The 20264-nt window shown below is 43.3% G+C and overlaps 1 protein-coding gene and 1 long non-coding RNA gene across 2 annotated transcripts in view; both read left to right on the top strand.

Annotated features, from left to right (window-relative positions):
• The window catches only part of LOC126511568 (uncharacterized), an 857731-nt gene that overhangs the window by 140269 nt on the left and 697198 nt on the right, over positions 1-20264 (top strand). The gene's annotated exons all lie outside the window — the stretch shown is intronic.
• Fhip1a (FHF complex subunit HOOK interacting protein 1A) overlaps positions 1-20264 on the top strand; it is a 208212-nt gene that overhangs the window by 76437 nt on the left and 111511 nt on the right. Inside the window, exon 2 of the mRNA XM_050158766.1 lies at positions 11378-11485. The gene's annotated coding sequence lies outside the window, so the exon portion shown is untranslated. The remainder of the gene's footprint in view (positions 1-11377; positions 11486-20264) is intronic.

Raw genomic sequence — 20264 nt, 5'->3', positions numbered from 1 at the left:
CATCTTTCTTCTTCATGTGAGCTTTAGTAGAATTCCTTACAAGGACTTAGTTCATTTCATACAGTCCATTAAATCGACAGAGTTGTTCATAGCGTCCCTTTATTATTTTCTCCGGATTTGAGGGTCAGCAGTGATGGCCCAATCTTCATGTTATTGATAATTTGTGGGCTTATCTTTTGTCTTTTTTGTCTAATGGGACTGAGCTAAGGATTATAAATTTTATTGATTATGCCAAAAAAGCAGCTGCTGTCTTAGTTGACTTTATTGCTTTCCAATGTTCAGCTTTATTGATTTCTGTTGAGTTTTTATTGTTTCTCCTTCCCTGCTTACTTAATCTCTCAGTTTTAGGCATTTCTTCTGCACGGATGTGATGCCCTTTCAATGCCATCAGTGCTATAGTTCCCTCCTAAGTGCTGCTTCTGCATCTCACAGATTTTGTATGTTTTTCATTTAGTTCAAAATATATACATATATATATTTATATTGAAAAAAAATCCTCCTCCTCCCAGCCTCCCATTTCCCTCCCCCTCCCCCCCCTCCTCTCCCCCCCCACTCCTCTCCCCCTCCCCCCACTCCTCTCCCCCTCCCTCTCCAGTCCAAAGAGCGGTCAGGGTTCCCTGCCCTGTGGATTTTAAAAAAATTCTCTTGAGGTTTTACCTATGTGGTTTTAGAACTATCTCATCTGAACTTGTCATACGCTCTTGTGCATCAACAGACATGCATTTTCCCAAAGTGCAATGAAAGAATTGTTCCGCCTGATAAACAAAATTGCATGCGTTGGGCCTTTAATGGCGAGGGAGGCTGGAAAATGAGAGAGGAAGCAAAAGTTATTGAGTCATTTTTAAAGTCTGGTCAACTGTGCTAGTTTATAGAGTGAACGTATGCCAACATTAAAACATCCATATAATTGAACCACTATAGAAATGATAAAATTATGTGATGGATTGGAGAATAACTACATTAGAGGCAACTCTGACGAGCAATATTAGCTTTCTATGGTTTAAGAGGGACAAGAGAGTTCACTCAATGGTTGCAAACATTTGTTCTTCTAGATGAAGAGAACAGTGATCGTGTATTGCTCAGCCTCCACTACTGTGTCTGTAACAATCTTGCACTGAAGGCTCAGGGAGGTCATGGAAGAGGGGCTGAACATTGTAAGAGCCAGAGGACCAGGAAGTCAGTTGTGAGATTGTGTCTCCTAGAAATGCCTGGGAAGCGGTACTCATGAAGTGTCAATAACACGAGAGCCTAAACAAGATCTGAGCAAGGAAGGACTTGATAGCAGTAGACAGACTCACACGGACAGGGAAGCTCTTCCCCAGGACCAGCCCTAGAGAAAGAACTACAGGCCACCAAGAACTGCTGACAGTAGGAGAAATAGTCTTCCTCAGGGAAGAACCCCCGTCGGCTGTCCAATACCAAATGATCAGTCACACACGTGTAGGACTAAATGGATATTTATATACTTAGGAATATATGTGCATGCGTATACACATGCGCACACACACACATATCATTTATAAACACAGCCTGCTGAGTTCGCTTTGTGTTGCTCATTTGTATAGGATTGGCCACTTAAGACTGGATCACTTCTCAGGGGCTCATCCCTGGGGAAGACTGATTCTTTCTTCCTCATCAATCTTTCATTGCCGATAGCACTTCGTCTAGGGACGGGGCCTTGTGGGATTTCCCCATCCACATTGATGTGTCGGTTGGTGTCACCATCTTACAAGTCTTGTTTAGGCAACTGTAACATTGAGATTTCATGGGTGCTGCTTCCCTCTCATGTAGACAACACTATTCTTGGAGTAAACACCATGGTCCTTTGGCTCTTACAGCCTTTCCACATGATCTACAATGTTCTTTAGGCTTAGAGATTGTACTGCAGATTAATCAGCTAGTGTTAGACAGCCTGTGGTCAGCTGTCCTCTGCATCTTGTCCAGCTGTGTCTTTCTGTAATGGTCTCCGCCTGCTGTAAAGGGAAGGTTCTTTGATGAGGGATGAGAACTCCATTCACCCAGCAAAGGCAGCATGGGAACTGAGTAATCAGCTTTCACAATCAGCGCAGCTCTGTTTCCTTAAGAAGGTTGCCCACAGCGTGCTGTGATATTAGCAACCTGGATGAGTAAGCAGACCTTTCTAGAGCGTCTCTAGTCAGGCCTTATATTCACTGGCAGTCAGCTCTGTGTGTATCTATGCGAACTTTGCTTAATAGTATAAGTTAATTTGGCTAAATATTATATGAACCATTATAATACAAGAGCAAAATGATGTTTCTCAGAAAATGAACTTTAACACTTTAGAAAAACTTCTTGAGAACATGCCAACAAAAATTGCCTTTTAATTGTATGTGGATGATACAACCATAAGTCGCTGTAAAACTTGTAGAAACTTCATAAGGATTCTGCACTCATATTAAGGTAGCTATAATCTACATTAAAGTTATCAGTCTATTAAACTATGAAAGTGTGTTTTATGATAGAAAGATGGTATCAGTACCAATTATCAAAACAGCTCCTACATAAAATCAGCAGCTGTGAATATGTGTCGATATGCTGAAATGAAAATAACCTTCATAGAATTTTTATAGCACCACGGAGGAATCAACTTTTTAAATTCACGATCAACTGTCCAATGTGATCGTTCTGGATAAGTATCTTTGCCATGTCTGTCATTACAAAGTCAGAGCACTCCACCCCTGTTCATTAACTTAAAGGGTGTTATGACTTGTAACAGATATTTCTCTGCTTTCTTAGGACTGGATGACTTCACAGTCATAAGGAATTACCCCCTTCTTTTGTCTTCCATGCATTTTTCTTAGGCTGGCCCCTTACAGAATTGCAAAATGGCTTCATTATGTCTAGGAGTAGACCAAGTCCTGTCCATTCTTTGGAACCGGAACGCTTCTCCAGAACCCCCTCTGTGGATACCACATGTTTCACTGTCTGAAATGGGTTATGCTTCACCTGTCCCTATCCAGAGCCCATTGGTCTTTAACCCTGACGGTAGAGTCAGACCTGAGTCATTTGAGGCAGGGACGAGTCGCTTCATGAAGCCTGGCCTGGTTGGATTGTTGTCAACTTGACACATACTGAGTCACAGGGCAAGAGGAACCTCAACTGAGAAAATCCCTGTAGGCCAATCTGTGTGGTATTTTCTTGATTAATGTTTGAAGTGGGAAGGTCCAGGCCCCCGTCAACCCAGAGCAGGTGTTCCTGGGAGATATAAGAAAGACAGTTGACCAATGTCTGGAGGATAAACCAGTAAACTGTATTCCTCCATGGCCTCTGCTTTAGTTCTTGCTATCAGGTTCCTGCCCTGCTTGAGTTCCCGCCTCAACTTTCCTCAGAACAAAGGCACCCTTTTCTCTCCACGTTGATTTTGGTCATGTCTTTATCACAGATAGTAAGCAAGCTAGGGCAAAACTAAAATCTGCTAGCAAGAAGTCATGGGCAAGTTTGCTGGTGAAATGGCAGTCATTCTTAAAGTGACAGGAGATATTTCATGCAATGCACTGCCCTTTAAGCTTTTGATAAAGGTATACTTGTGAGTATTCGCCATGCATACATAGGGTATTGTTGTTCAGGAATGTGTTCATTTACTTCACAATGAACACTCACTGTGAGGGGCAGGTTGTCTTGCCCTTCTGGAAAATTGTGGGAAGTCCAGCAGTCTTTCCACCTCTGCATGGACAGGTCAGTAGCAATCTGGGGCAGCTGATGATTGTGGTGGTCTAGATAGTCTTGTTCTCATCATCACTTAGTCCCCTTTTCATCAGAGTTTTCTTCCTATTTCATGTGACTTTGGAGAAGAAAAAAATAATAGTGCTAACCTATAACTTATTTCCCCCTTCTTGGTCCTAGCCATGAGATTAGGCATGTAGTTTAAACACAACTAGTCAGGCTCCCTGTTTTCAAGTTTGCAGCAATGTCTTCAGGGAAGGCGTGAGGTAGGTGCATGTAGACTCATGAGAGCCATTCTCGGGGTTTTTGTGAGACAGTGTTCGAAACATTTATTGTTTTAGGATGGAAATGAAAGCTAAATGGTAACTTACTTCTGAGATTGCAGAGGGCATCGTGGAGAAGAGAAGAAAGCCTATAGGCAGAGACATGATGAGTAGAGGGTACACACAATCCCAGTTCCGGTTTTCTTTTGTACAGCGAGCCCCCTTAATGTCCGTGCAGCTAGATGAGCTAAGATACTTCCTGCTTTGTTTGTGTGAATGTGAGTTGGGTTCCTGTCACCTGTAGCTTCTGTATCTGGGAAGATATCTGAGGATAGTTCCGTCATATCATGATATTCGTTAGAAGGTTCACTTCAATACTTAATGAGCTTAATAAACCCCCATGGTTCACGGTGAAGGGCCCACTCATGTTCATGGGTTTAACTCATGACCATAGGAAAAATAACCTCAATCTGGAAATGGTCAGCGGCCAGTTTAAGTATGGTAGCTTCCAACAAGTGTTTCTGGGAAGTGAGTTGAGAGACTTTTTTTTCCCTGAGAGATGTATACGAAGGCATTTATTTTGAAAATATCTAAGGATACTTACTAGATTGAGTGGAGTAGGTTTTTGTTATTTATTTTTTGAGACAAGGTTTCTCTGTAGCTTTGGTGCCTATCCTGGAACTAGCTCTTGTAGACCAGGCTGGCCTCGAATTCTCAGAGATCCGCCTGCTTCTGCCTCCCAAATGCTGGGATTAAAGGCATGCACCACCACTGTCCATCTAGTGGAGTAGTTTTTAAATACCTAAACTTGAGTTACTGTTGGTGAGGCTGACTTGGTATCAGTAGTTGCCTGTCTGGGTTACCCATAGTTGATGAAATATAACCATAAGAAAGCTGGGTGATGGCGGTGTACACCTTTAATCCCAGCACTTGAGAGGCAGAGGCAGGTGGATCTCTGAGTTTGAGTGAACTGAGTTCCAGGACAGCCATGGCTACACAGAGAAACCCTGACTCATAAATAAATAAATAAATAAATAAATAAATAAATAAATAAATAAGTAATAAATAAATAAATAAATTTTTTAAAAAGTGCTGCACTCTTAGGCCCTTTAAGTGTGAGATACACACACTCAGGGGACCTTCCTGTTTTATGCTTAAAGTATATCTGAGTAGAATTCTAGTTAATAATTCTGTGTCTGGCATTGCCATAATAAAGTAGTTAGAACTTTGAACCTTAATATATCCAGGAACATTGGGATTGGGGGAACACCAACTAAATGGAACCTGAATGGATAAGTGTGCCAGAAACCAGCGTGTCTTCCACTTTCTAAGATGTTAGTAAAGTTACAACTTTTCCTGGTTTCTTCAAAGACAAATAAGGAACAGACGCAGAGCGACAGAACAGGCCTGATACAGTTTTAGGACGAGAATGTGGAGTTAATGTAGTAAAACAAATGTTTCAGGGTAGCAGCCCTTTAGTTCTTTAACTGTATTGAAAGCGTGCGCCGACACCAACCGTGTAATGGCTGTCTTGAGACAGGGGAATGACCCTGCTCCAGCATGCCCTGGTGTGCACCCAATGGAGTGTGTTCGTTGTCTCGGCGTGCTGTGGGCCGACAACAAAATTGTCTGTTGTTCAAGGGCATTGATAATAAGAACGGAGTGGCCACAAATAAAACTTTCATACTTTGTGACTAGCACTGAATAATTTGGGGTTTCTAAAAATGGGAAGGCATTTGATAATCTTTCGAGCTGTGGACCATCTGCAAACCAATTCCGTCTGGTTGGAGTCAGATATGGGAAGAATCAGGAGTCAGACTTGAAAGGGCTCTTTTGACAAAGCAGGACAGATGATGCTGCACCCAGGAGAATGACAGGCTGCCAAGACTTGGTCAGCGACTTTACTTTAAGAATGTTCTGCCATATGGTCTTCTCAGAAGGCTAAGAATCAGGTCTCAATGTCTAGCACATACACATTAATAAATCATGTTCTTGAACCCAAGGGCAAGCTCTCCCTGCATCTGGGAAGTAGAATTCAAGTGGAGCTGAGGGAAGGGAGGAAGGGAACTGACCTGGGGTGTGAGTGGTTGGGGAAGGGAGTGTGTTTGGGGAAGGACAGTTGATACAGTATTTTCTAGGGCTGCAAGGCTCTAGTGAGTTTCCTATGACCTCTATCAGGGAAGTATTTCCACCAAATAAAAAAAGACATCCCTATAGGAGTGATGAAGTTCAGAGTTAAAGACAATTAAATCAGTTGGGGAGAGATTTGGAAGTGTGGCAATCATTTCTTTACAAACTGACTTTGCTGCTAGGAAAGAAGGCGGCACATCGTCCATCTTTCCAGAGAGAAATCTGTTACGACATTCCGTTAGCAGTTAAGGCGAAATGAAGACTTCCAGTGGTGAGCAAGAGCTGGAAGATTCTAGCAGGGGTCTACCCAGAGTAACAGTGCCAATAGCTCTCCCTTTATCCTGGAATAGCCACATCTGAGTTTTCAAGAGACAATACCCTACGAGAAAGAGGCTAGATACTTTAGAAGGAACTTTAAAAAGTTAGTAACCCCATTTAATATCTTAATATTTATCTAATTATATATGCTATATATGGAAAATATGTATTTAATTATATATGCTACATACCAATAATATAGTTAATATTATTGAAATAAATATTTAGATATTTATCATGTCCTTCCATCCAATATGCATTGATTAGTATTTGATATTACTGGCCTTGGATACTGAATTCAATCGTTCCTCCTGAGCCAGCTTCTTGAGTATCTGAGACCACATGCATGTGGTACTATGTTCAGCTTTTAAATAAGTCCAGGGTATTAAATAAACAAAAGGGCACCTATGATTACTAATTAACCAGTTAATTTTGGAGCCAGAAGAGAAACCAAGAACTTGGAACATACTACACAGATGTCATGCTGCTGAGCTGCCCCACCAGTCCTGGCATTTGCTCTGAAGGTTCCAGCGTCCCAGAGGAAAGCACCACTGCCCCTCGCTGAGTTTGGGAACACTTTGAGAACCAGTTCTGCCTCGGAGAAAAAGAGGCATTCACAGAGCTAGAGGGCATCTGGCCCCGAAAAGCAAGGTGCAGGCCAGTATTCTTCAGAGAGATCATGTCATATATTATTTAAGAAGAAGATAGCTGTTGCAGATCTTGGACACAGGAGTAGTATTGAGCTCTTTGTTTCCTGAGATATTTTGAGTCTGAAAGATTCAAAGGACGGCAGAATCTAGAAGCAAAGCCTGAAAGGACTGTTTTGAAGCAAAGGCTGGAGGAGGTGGCGTAGGAGGACCAAGCAGCCAGGAAGCTCTCACCCAGGCAGGTGCTCAGAAGGCAGAGATGGAGCTGGGGTGAGAAAGCAGGGGCCATGTAACAAACTGCATTTCCTGATTTACGTGGGTCTTTGCTCTGAGAACTCAGTTTTAATTGAATGGTAGACTATCTCAGAGACACAGCCCTTACCAATGAAAACAACCTCTGGGGAATTTGATGTGTAGGAAAGACAAAGCAGGTGCAGTACCTAAGAGGGCCCTGCCTGCATGCAGTCTGGTGTGATGTGCACCTCTGGGAGCCCTGCCTGCATGCAGTCTGGTGCTGATGTGCACCTCTGGGGCTCTGCCTCCATGCAGTCTGGTGTGATGTGCACCTCTGGGGCCCTGCCTCCATGCAGTCTAGTCTGGTGCTGATGTGCACCTCTGGGGCCCTGCCTCCATGCAGTCTAGTCTGGTGTGATGTGCACCTCTGGGGCCCTGCCTCCATGCAGTCTGGTGCTGGTTGTGCACCGGGGTCTGACCATTGGCCACTGTTATCTCATTTTGTGGCTTTGGAGTCCTTAACCTCTTGCCAGGTCTGGCAATCTAGAGGTTCCTCGTCAGAGCATTAGAACTGAAGGCTAATTGCTATTGCTGTGGCCCCAGGCTGGAGCTCGGGTGCAGGGGTGGGAAAGAACACGCTGCCTTGTATGTACTGTCTTGGTGATCAGCAGCACACCGTTAATCCAGAACCTTTGACTGAACCAGAAATTCAACAGTGGTCTTGGTAGAGAGGCTCTCGGGTTCAGTGTTTGATGTTTGTACCCTTGAAAGGCTCAGACTCATAGGCTAACCCCAAATTAATAATTTGGTATCAGAGCCCGCAGAGTCCTATAACAAAGTAAGGGCTGACTCCCCGGGTTGGCCTGAGCAGCTCAGACGCTGGAAAACTCTGCTTCTCCACTATTCTGCTCTTATAACCCTCCTGCCTCCCCAGTGAGCACGCCCTAGAAGTTATGCGTGCGTTTGGAGAAATAGTCCTGAAACATCTGCCCCCCACTCCAGGAAAATGTAGGCAACCCTTACAGCGGTTTCTCCTCTGGAGTTTTTGGGAACTTCTTCCTGAGGTATATATTTCACATTATTTGGGAACAATGTAAACAGCATAGAGCTAACCTTGTACAAATTAATACTTAATAAATTTTACTTGAGGAAAGTAAATGAGCTGGGAAGAAAGCTGACTCGCCAGAAGCATTTATTAAACTCTTTACCTTCATGGGGCACTGAGCCAGGGATGGTACAAAATACATTAGGCAGATGTGACTTGTGCCCTTGAGACCCAGGGCAGCATTTGCAAGTGCATTCTTGTGTGAAGTGTGAAATTTACCTCTGTTGTCATTCTCGGGCTGACAAACAAGTAAATAGTGGTTGGGGCAAGAGTAATGGTGGCCATCAGAAGGCTAGCATGCAGGGTGTGCCATTATTACTCCATGCTCCTGGAATCACTTTCCAATACTGTATTGTGGTGTAGTATACACCTAGGTGTAGTGTAATTAGCATAGCATAGAATAGCATAGCATAGCACAGTTATTCTTCTAAGGCGCTTGTGTTTATAGGTATAAATACATTTTTAAAATATTTATTTTTGTTACATTCTTTGTCTCTGCCAGGCATGTTAAGGTCTGGGTTGGAAATATTATTTTGGCTGAAGAATGGTTTCTTTGCAGGGCAGGGGCTTTGGGGGAGGTCCAAGATTTTCATTACAATGGGAAGGATTGTTGATGCCTGTCTGGTCCCTGACAAAGTTGGGAACTGGAAGCTGAGATCTGGCCTTTCTTAGGCCTCTGCTTTTTTTGTGTTCCTAAATCTGCCAGCTTCCTTTAGTTTCCTCATTTCATATGTGGCCTGGGGTCCTGCCTGTCATCGCTGACAGAAACACTTTTATTTTGGGATAATTTTAGATTTGCGGTAAAGTTGCTAAAATAGTATGGAGGATTTCCTATATGCACTGCCTAAACTGGCTTCACTGTTTCCCTTTTTTGTCCTAGGGACCTTGCTCTTCACAGAGTGATGGGTCTGTGGGGGCTGGAGGGAGGGAATGGGGATATGGAGAATAACCTCCCTCTAACTTCCAAGGCATCTCCAAATGTGGAGCAGATATTAGTGACCTAATTGGAAATTTTAAAATGTCCTTCAGGTAATGGCAGTAGCGGGCTCAAAGGTGTTGGGCGCCAGTGGTTGTAATCTTGCTATGGCAGAATTGAGTGAAGGGAGGATTTCGACGTGAGAGTCCTTGCTCTGGGGGTCTTGAAATACTGTTTCTTGATTGTTTTGTTTACTTAGCATTTACTTACTGTTCCATAAGTGTAGTCCACGATACTTTCTGGCGATACCCAGTTGAGCTTTACGTAGGGGTCTTTGACCAACAGTGTACAAAGCTGTGGAGGAGGCCCATAGCGTGTGCTGTGGAGGAGGCCCATACTGTGTGCTGTGGAGGAGGCCCATAGCGTGTGCTGTGGAGGAGGCCCATAGCGTGTGCTGTGGAGAGCGGGGAAGGAGCCCTTGCTGCCCTCCCTGATGGTGCGGTCTTCATTAGGCTGCAGCACCTGCAAGGAACACTCGAGGCAGATGGAAGCAATCTGTTCTGTTTAGTCCAAACTTATAATTACAGCAGCCTAGGTAAGTCTAGGGGCGAGTCGGTGCTTTGTCACTTCACCAGTAGGCAGGTACGTTGTTCCCCGTGAGTTGAGCTAAAACAGTCATTAAATGCGGCGATGGCTGTGTTTGTCTTCCCAGGGCCACCTGCTGCTCTTCTTTACCTGCTTGTTGTTACAGTGCATAAATTCCTTACTTAGAACAATAAAGTATATGTATTTATAATGCAATTTCAAATTCAGACCCGTATAAACAAAGGCCAGGGCATATACCTATTTTGAGAACTACACATACAGTGTTTACACAAACACATCCCATTTTACAGCCTTTTTATTTAATTAGACTTCAGTCATAACAAGGCAACGAAGTAACTATTTCACTGTTGTCTTTTATGTTTTATATAAAAATTAGAGTAGATATCCACACTTTCTAGAAAATGTTTATAGAACCTCTCAAAATATGTACTCCACTATTTTATTTAAGTGATGTTGCTTAGGAAAAAAAATATACATTTGCACTGTAAAGGTGCCAATCTACAACTGTGCTTTGGAGTAGACTATAGGTTATTGCCATTGGTATTTGTGTTTCTGTGTCCTTACACTGAGCGTGCTTTGGAGTAAAGTATAGGTTATTGTTGTTTGTGTTTCTGCGTTCTTATACTGAGTGTGCTTTGGAGTAGAGTATAGGTTATTGCCATTGGTGTTTGTGTTTCTGTGTTCTTACACTGAGTGTGCTTTGGAGTAGAGTATAGGTTATTGCCATTGGTATTTTTGTTTCTGCTTTCTTACACTGAGTGCATAGAGAGACTACTTTGTTACTCGGTGCTCCATTGGTTCATCACCTAACCTTTTTATCGGCTCATCAGTAGGTGGTGTGTGCTATGCCTTTCTCTGTGGTCCTTCTGGAAGATGCTCTGGAAATAGGGATATGGCATCATAGTAGATTGGAAACTCCAAGTCCATACCAACAGTTTCTGTAGAAACATTTCTTGTCACTAGGCCCTTCTGCCATGCATGTATCTGTTAGGGAACACAGACTGTGTTTAACCAGTTCATTTAAAGTTCCTTCTGCAAACCCAGACATTTATCTCGCTGTGTTAAGTATTAGTTGACTGAGAGAAAGTTCAACTCACAGCAGAGCAATGAAGACAATCAAAATAGCAGATGGACAGGTTTGGATGATGAGGGGGCTCCACACCGTCATAACTGCAGTAGGTGACCTGATGCTGTACACCGTGGTCTCCAGCTTACAGCGTGTTAGTACCTGAGTCTTGTTTCCTGTTAGAGATTCAGGAGGAGACATAGAAAGTGACATGTCAGATACAAATCTATGACCCAAACACTTGTGACATATTACATTGCACATCAGTTTAACCCAGGAACAGGCTTGCCAGTTAAGATACCATGTAGTTATCAATGTGGAGAATTCCATTCTGACAGGCTGAAAGCTTTGACTGATTCTTCTTCAATGAAATTAAAACTACATCTTTTTTTTTTTTTTTAATTTCAGAGCAGTGGTGGCAGAAGTTGGTTTAGCGGCTCCCATTGCATATTCAATTTGTTGAATTCTGCTGTGAGGCCTTCAAGCAGTGATGTCACCAAACCAGTTGTGAAACAGGTAAGAACTGGGTATCATTTTTTATCCATTCCTCTGTTGTTGGGCCCCTGTGCTGACTCTAATTAACACTGGTGAGTGAGTGTCTCTGTTGTAGGTTGGCTCAGACTCCTCTGGGCAAATTCCTAGGGCTGGTAGAGCTGGATCATATGGTAGATCTATTTTTAATTTATTTTTGGGAAATCTCCACACTGATTTCCATAGTGGCTGAACTAATTTACCACCTCATCAACAACATATAAAGGTCCCTTTGCATCCCCGTCAGCATTTGTCACTGTTGTCTTAATGACTGCCATTCTGACTGGGGTGAGAGAGAATCTCAATGCAATTTTACTTTGTGTTTCTCTGATGGTTAGTAAGCTTGAACTTTTTTCATGTTTATTGCCCATTTATGTGTCTTCTTTTGAGAACTGTCTTCAGTTCATTTCCTTTGTCTGTGCTATTTGACTTCTTTAGTTCTTTGCAGCTCCTCATATGTTGTAGATATCAATCAATCTTCTGTCTGCTGGCAATGTTTTCCTCCTGTTCTGTGAACCGTCTCATGTCCTGACTAGCTGTTTCCACTACGCAGGAGCGTTTTAATTCTATGAGATGTCTTTTGTCCATGGTTGGCCTTATTTCCTGAGCAGTAGAAATCCTGTTTAGAAAGCCCGTGTCCACCTGTACTTTCAACTTCTTGTCTCCATTCTGGCTTCACCATTTTCTAAAGAAAGTTGTCAGTGAGCATCTGCATGTTGGCGTCACACGAGCTATCGCCTCGTTCGGTAACCTGGGAAATCTTTGCCTCTCTACATCACCATTTTTCCTTCGTTTTCCACCAACAGCTTTATGGTTCCATCACTTATTCTCATCTATATTACCTCTCCGTTTTATATTACCTTTTCCAAATGAGGTGGGGTCGTAGTCAAGGTTTCTAGTTATTCTAGCGTCTTTATTTTTACCTGTTGGATTATGCTAGTGACTTTGAGACAATCATGATTTTGTAGGAGGAGGTTTATTTTGGGGGCACTCTTTCTGTTCCATATTTGTTCTTTGATAGTCTTGTACCATTTATAAATATATTTTTGCATATATATTTCTGTATATAATGTATGTGTGTGAGTATGAGAATGTGTGTGGAGGTCAGAGTACAACTTCCAGGACTTGGTTCTCTCTTTCCATTGTGGTTCTGAGGACCACACTCAGGTCCTTAAGTTTGCACAGTGAGTGTTTGTATATCCACTGAGCCACCTCTCTGGCTTGCACCATGTTTAATAGTTGTTATCATACAGTGGTTGTTCCATAAGTCACATGAAATCCCTGGACAATTTTGAAGTGTATATATATATATATATATGTATATATATATTTGTTATTAAAAGCAGTATGTCTGTTTAGCTATTGATATCTGAAAAGAAAAATTTATATACAAAATCCAAGGAAAATATTTAAGTGCAATGTTGTATTTAGCTTTATGCAGTACAGCCTCATCTTTATTTCTGTAGCAAATGAGAGTGCCTGCTATTTACAAGAAAGGAGAAAGAATGCTGTGATCAGAGCCCATGACGCTCTTGCCATCTGGGAGAGGACAGTTTACTTTGCTCCTGGCTAGTCAGCTTTCTGTCTCTGTAATGAAATAAATGATAAATGTAACTTATGTAGAGAAAAACATTTACTAAAGTGTTGTTTTGATTTCTGCTTTCAGGAATTCCAACCCAAGGTTGGGTAGGTCCATTGCTTTGGGCATCTGGTAGAAGTGCTGGGTGGCAAAAATGGGGGCCATCTCATCACTAGTGTTGATTGCTTGCATCCGGAACCAGGAATCCAAGATAGGGAGGAAAAGTAGTAGACCAGGACTCGTCTCTGCAAGGGCATGCCCCCAATGACCTATGGCCCTTTCAGAAGACCCTGCCTCTTAAAGGTCTTATCATCTTCCCATAGCACTCTCTTGGGTTCCAAGCCTTTAACACATGGGCCGTTAGGGGACACCCTTTTAAGCCATGGCAGCCTTTACATACCATTTTTATATTGTTTCTTTTATGTAACAACCAAAGTTGTTAGAGAATTATAAAGCCCAAAACCCTCAGAGGAAGGACTTTCCTGAAGCTTACTGTTCTCCATGGGTCTCATAATATTTCATAAATATACACGCATTTGCATGCATGTCTGCTGACTGAGAATAAGAGGTGAACATTTGACCAATTGTCTAAAGGCATTCACTCAATTATAGGAACCGAACAGCGGCCATAATTCACTCTGTGTGTGTTGTCAGATGTGAAAAGTTATCTGTCTTAAGCTTTGTTATATGCTAACCAGAAGGACATTTAGCTGCATAAATGATCCCCAAGGTAGATGCCTTTATTTTATGTGGGTATATATATAGAATTATAGTGCTGTGTGAAGTGTTTGTAAATGTTTGGCTGCTTTATGTGAGCATTTATCCACTTAGAGGAGACATTTGCCACAGAAAGGACACCCTAGATCTCATTTTAAGTGTCGTGATGTTTTTCTATGGGGAAGATGGGTTTTGAGAGAGAAACCGTTATTTTTGGTAAATATTTAATATTTTCCACATATTTTTCTGTATGAATAGTAAAATAATTATATACCAAGGTTTTTAGATGTGATTTTTTATGTTTACCATAATAAAATTATTATCTGTGGTAGAAGGACTACCGGTCTGGAAACTACAGTTTTAATGAATCATTTAGTCATCTCTACAGTCTACTCAAAGTCTACTACTTAGACAATGTGTGCTAAGCTAGGCATGGGCACACAGGATGCAGAGGTTGGATAAGAATCCTTTCTGCAGACTTTATATATGCCTTTTAATCTGTCGATGACTTAGAGATTCACTTTCTGGGCATGTCAGTTATTCTTAACCAAGTAAAAACCATTTTTTGGATAGATATTTATTTGATTATTACCTATTACCAATAAACAGAATCTTCTGGAGGACTACCCCCATTTCTTCTTCTTCTCTTTTCTATGACTGGTGTGAAGTGAACCAGTAGCGTGAATGGAGGAGCCGCATTCTGTTCCCAGTGCTCACTCTGTCTGTCGATGCTGACACGGTGTCTGGATCCCTGTGGGTAGGAGGCATGAGGACAGCCCTAACCTGGACCCAGCTCAGATTAATTCAGGAGATAGTTTAAGATAGAACCGGTAGTTTTTGTGGTATTGGTCTTAACATTTTGAGGTATGTTCCAGTGTGATTGGATACTCTGGATGCAAACTAATCTCTCTTTGGTTCTTATGATAGAAACGTTTTTCCTTTATCAAGGCAACAGTGGGAACCTCTCTGAGATTCTCTTTAGAGCTCTCCCAGGGGAAGTCAGTTGAGATGTGACCAGGTAGAAAGAGGGATAATCACAGCTGCCTGTTGATTGCCGTGTGTTCCCTCAATCAGCACGTCTCCTATTTTCCTGATGAGAAATAATCCACAAAACAGGCCAGAATAAAAACCAAATCCAAAGTATAGAAGATTAATTTAAAATGAGTTTCATCCTTTGGCTCTCTGTCTCGTGTAATTATTCTATTTTCAGTAACTTTGATAAAAGGTGTATGTACAGTTAATGTGTTTTTTCCTCCCTGAGCCCCTGTGTCCCTCAAAGAAGAGCTGGGAGCTCACAAGGTCATGTCTTTCTCAAGCAGACGCCCAAAACTAAGAAGGGTTTCTCCTCCATCCCTTTATACTGTGTGATGTCACCCTCAACAAGAATATGTTTGTTTTGTGGTCACTTTGCTGTTTGACGCTTGGGATTTCTCTCAGGTCTGACTCTTGCTGCTAACGAACATGTTCATTTATACCGTGTAATATAGGCATGTTAAGTAATTGATGGGACCATGGTAGGTGGAGAGTAGCAGATGTAGTCCCTTTGTTGCTATGGTGACACGTTTGGTTGAGGGCTCCTGTCCATCATTTGGACCACATGGATATGACACATGTGATGTGATTGTGGTTGCTGTGGTTGGAGGAGAAAATCAACTTAGGAAGAGGCGGCATTTGAAGCGAATGGATATAAGTTTCAGAAGGTGCTGGGGCAAACTTGCGGAACGACTTACGTTCTTCTGTTAACAGGCTCACTTCCAGCCGATGCATCAGCACGGGGAGCGGGAGAAGTGACAGATTTGTTTACTTGCTGTCGCAGCAGCATTTGATCATTTATTGCCTAACATGGTTATTGTGTGAGGTTTACATTCCTCCCCGTCATCCTTAGGAGGGCTCCCCGTAAGTGGAACTGATGCTGTCTTTAGTGGAGAAGCTGAAGGGAAGGACATTTCCTTTATTCTCTGCTAAAAGCAAAATCCCCAAGCCGTTAGCAAAAGCCATTTTGTTTATGTTCTGTTCCAGCAAATATTCATTGAGCAAAAGCTGGGGGGCCCCAAAAGCTGGGAGACAAGCGCACAGAAGATATGGTCCTGCCCCCATGTGCTGGTCGCTAGTTGTTAGTGTGGATCCTGGGGACTGAATCCGGTCCTTGTGCTTGTAAGGTTCAACATGCTACCAGCCAAGCAGTCGCCTTAGCCTCCTCCTAACAGTTACAACAAGCAACACAAAAATAAATACAAACATCAGTGACATACATGGTGTTCTTGATCTGCACCTTTCCTGTCACTGGGCTGGCTAAGTCAAGAGCACTCTTTTTTGGGTATTTTACTCAATTAGTTTCCCGTACATTTTTCCTATGTTCTTTCTTAAATGCTATTAATTAATCTATGCCTGTTTTTATTATTCCTAGTAGGAGTGTTGGGGAAGGAAAAGAATTGAGCCTCTTTTATAGAGGAAGGGCTCTGGAATTCAGGCCCAGCGAGAACTCAGAGCAGAATGACCGTGGCAGCTCTTTGCCTGGCAGGCCACACTGCTAAGCCAACCTTCTCTAAGCTTCTCCTGGGTTTATGTTATAGTTGTTGAAGCAAGGAGAGGCAGTTTCTGATCTGACTTAAATTTCTGAGTGAGGAATTTGATTAGCTTAGCATCTTTGTGGTCCGGTGGGCAAAGGTGAGAGGCAGTCCAGGCGGGCTCCTAGAGTGCCCGGGTGGCTGCCGGCTTCCGTCCCTGAACCGAGGCATTGTTGGGCACGTTAGAACTCCCACCCAGAGATGCACAGGTTCCTTAAAAGAGCGTTTGTCATTTGTTGAATTAGGGTTTGAAATCTCCCTGTGACATCGGGTATTAAATATGTTCTGTCCATCTTCCCAACTGTGTCAGGGAAAAGCCATCTGAATGCATTGTCACCTGGTGGAAGCCTCTGTGATTCTCAGCTCTGGGAGAATGAGCTGCGGCTGCTGCTGTTGCTGCACTTCTTCCCGTAACACAAGTGTTGTGGATTTAAAAGGTCTGCAATGCCCTAACGTTTAGAATGTGGAATTTTATGTTACAGGGACATTTTGTTCATCATAAGCCACATTTCTTCTTATTGCATTTATCTATTACTAGCGGAGTTCGGACACAACCTTGAGATTCAGAGTCTGAAGGATTACTAGCAGGATTACTAGCTTTAAAAGTTATTTTATTTGTTGGCTGGGAAACAAGCAAAAAAGCACTTCTTGAAGCTCGTGGTTCACTGCTTACCACCTTGGGCTCTTGCCATTCCATGTCGGAAGGCTTTGAATTTTGTACATGAGGAAAAAAAGAATAAACACTGTGTGGCCGCAAATAACAATCCGAGCACCATTTGCCAGGTATTTCTCACAGCATGCTGAATAGCAGACTCAGGCCAGTGGCTTTCGGGGTGAGTTTTTCTGCCCAGCCTGAGCCCAGTGAGCGGGATCCTAGGCAAAGACAGCAAATATCCTGTTAACACAGCCACTGCTTTTGAACCTGCTCCTTTTGGTGGCCTAAGGAAAAGCTAATGGGACCGACTGACCTCAGGCATGGCTGAGTAGTGGTCTGACAAAAAAATAAATCGAGATAAATTATGCTCTGGCCTGGTAGAGCACCCCTGTCTCTGTCTCCAGGCTTGATTTATGCAGGAGTGCTTGCTGCTGCCTTTGAACATACAGCAAACAAATTTTCTCTGTTGTATGCGGATTTGAGGGAGGTACCGAAGCAAGTCGCTATTGGGTACACATCCAGGGTGCATGGGGAAACCCATCACCCATTCTGCTGCGATACAGAACTCACATACTTAAACCAAAAGGCGTGAAATGGAACAAATTGGGCCATAAACCAAGCATGCAATGAATACTAAATGGGAAGGAACCCCCGAAAGTGCTGTAGGAAATCTCGTGTGCTGCTAAAGACCAGAGTAGGAGGTGGGCACTGTGGCACGTGTCCAACCTGGGGAGCTTGCCGCTTTGACTGTGGTTTTCTAAATTATTTGGGCGTGGGGAGATAGAGGGAAGTGTTGCTTTTACGTTTGGTTGTTTGAGGGGTTGCTGTAAGAATGTTGGGCAGTGTTTATTTTCCCATTCCTTAATCAAAATCTATCACAAAGATTAAAACCAGCAAAATATGGCTTTGTTTCTATCTCGAGAAATATTTTCCACTCAAAGGAATTTTTTTCCACTCACGGGAAGCTGGAAATCATGCTAAAAGTACAAGCACTCTTGAACTTTGGTATTAGTATGTTGTGGAACTTCTTTTTTTTTTTGCAGTCTTTTTTTTTTTCTTTTACCTTTTGGACGTAGTCTCAAGCAGTGTTGCTGAGGATGACCTTGAACTCAGATCCTCCTGCCTTGACTGGGAGTGGAGGTTTAAGACACCACCTAGTTTACTGGGCTCTGGGGATCAAATTAAAAGCTGTGCCTGTTAGACAAACACTCTACCAGACATATCTGCCGCCCTTCAGGGAACTTCTTAAAGATGTTATTCACTCCTAAGGGGTGGTTTGTGCCCTCCCCCACACCAGGTGTTTCTTGTGGCAGTGTGTGTCTGTGGGAGGCAGCTTTAGCCTTTTTCAGTTGAGGGATTCAGTCTCTCCCTCCCCACCCACTCAGTAAAGTTTAACAAAGAACTGCAGAGAATGCTCCCCTGCCCCCTTGTGGCCTCTTTCCCAGGTGGGTGTAGGCTTCCCACCCATCTCGTCTCTGGTCACAGAGAACAGAGAGAGCCTTCTGTGACCCAGATAGCAGGAAGCTTATTGTAAGATCCTAGGCAAAATCAGCAGCAGGCTTCAGGAAGGGAAAGAGCTGAGAGGGACCTGGATGTCCTCAGGCTGGAATCAAAGGCTTTTGGATCGCTACAAAGTTCTCCAGGCCCAGCTGTCTGTCATTGCTCATTGTATCCAGCTACTCTATCAGCTACTGGTCTGTCTCAGGCTCATTGGCTTCACTGCCCTCTACCAGGCCGTTTTACCACTTAGAGTTGAACTCAGAATGTGACTAGCCAAATTAATAGATCATCTTCTCTGATATTCAGCTGCTTTGGAGCAGGTTTACACCCTGGCTTTACTGTTTCTGTTCCATTTGCCTAGCAGGTTGTCGTCATCGTTGGTGGTAGTGTGTGTGTGTGTGTGTGTGTGTGTGTGATCGATCACGTACTATGTTAAGGCAGAAAAGCATTATCTGAGGCTGCCCTCAAGCAGTGGCTAGTAATGTTACTCGTGTCCCTCAGAAGGGCCGTGACAGGACATAGCCCAGCCCCGTGAAGAGCGTACTGTCATGCCCACAAGATGCCAGTAAGGAAGAGTCTCTTATCTCCACTTTGAAACAGCAGAAATTGGGGCCACATAAGGTTAAGTACTTTGCCTAAAGCTATGGACTTAGCAGGGTGCAGAACTGGAATTTAAGGCCAGATTTATTTGACTTCACTAGATTCTGTTTTTAAACACTGGAAAAGCAGCGCTGGGTTGAAGCATGATAACACTGGGCCTTTCTGCTTTGGGGTGACTGGACCTTACGATTTCAGAGCTCTTCTCGGTATCTGACCACCAGGATGGGGTTTCACTTTCTCATCTCCAGGGAGAGGCCTTCTCGGAAAGTTCCAGGTGCTCTGTCATTGAAGAAATAGTTAAAACTCAGTGCTTTGGAGTGGGTTTGTTCTCACTATATCACAACAGGATTAGCATCCGGAGCAGGCTTCTGCAGCTGGGAAGTCTCCGTCTGCAGGCAGGTGTTCTGGTGCCTGCAGGCCTCTGCCACAGGTGTCTTCCCCACTTAGGGGTCTACGGTACTTTGCAGCACTCTGGCCTGGAGGCCAGGGCAGCCTTTGGGCTTTGAGACAGAGCAGGAACGCGGTACGTGTTTGAATAACTCGATGGAAGTGTGGGCTTCGTGCTTCCCCCAAGATCACGCCTCAGTCTTGCTTGCTGTTCTTTGTTCAGGTTTTCACAGTCCCGTGTGAGAAACTTTCTATCTGATGCCTGTTTGGATTTCACTTATGGGTCAGCACCCATCTCGGGTGGTTTCTGCTTTTAATTTTGCATATTACGCTCCGGGAAGGTGTCTGCAATGAACAGTCTTTTCTCCATCCTGCCCCCACGCCCTCTTTTAACAGAAGCCATTTGGTGGCACTGTATTGAATAAAGGTATAGGTTTCAGAGCCAGACGGACCTGGGGAATCCTCCACCCTGTCAAGCTCGAGCTGGGTAACCTCTTGTAAGATACTGCGTCAGAGCGTGAAGGAGCGTGAAGTGTATAAGACACCACGCAGCGCCATGTGTGGCTCAAGGAAACTCAGAGGTTGCCAGTATTACTGCAATAATCTCCATGGTAATTACTGAACTTCTTTCCCTGGCCTGCTGCTACTCCTTCTTCCCAAGTGGGGGAGCTCTTAACTTTGATCCACAGTCATACGGTATCCATGGACTGCGTTTGGTTTATACCCTGTTGTCACCCTAGGATCTGAAGCATTTCAAGT

Source organism: Alexandromys fortis, unplaced genomic scaffold, assembly GCF_014885135.2.
Source record: "Alexandromys fortis isolate MF-2015 unplaced genomic scaffold, M_Fortis_MF-2015_v1.1 scaffold_102, whole genome shotgun sequence".
NCBI lineage: Eukaryota > Metazoa > Chordata > Mammalia > Rodentia > Cricetidae > Alexandromys > Alexandromys fortis.
The sequence above is the reverse complement of the archived record's forward strand: the minus strand, read 5'-3'. Positions and strand labels throughout refer to the sequence as shown.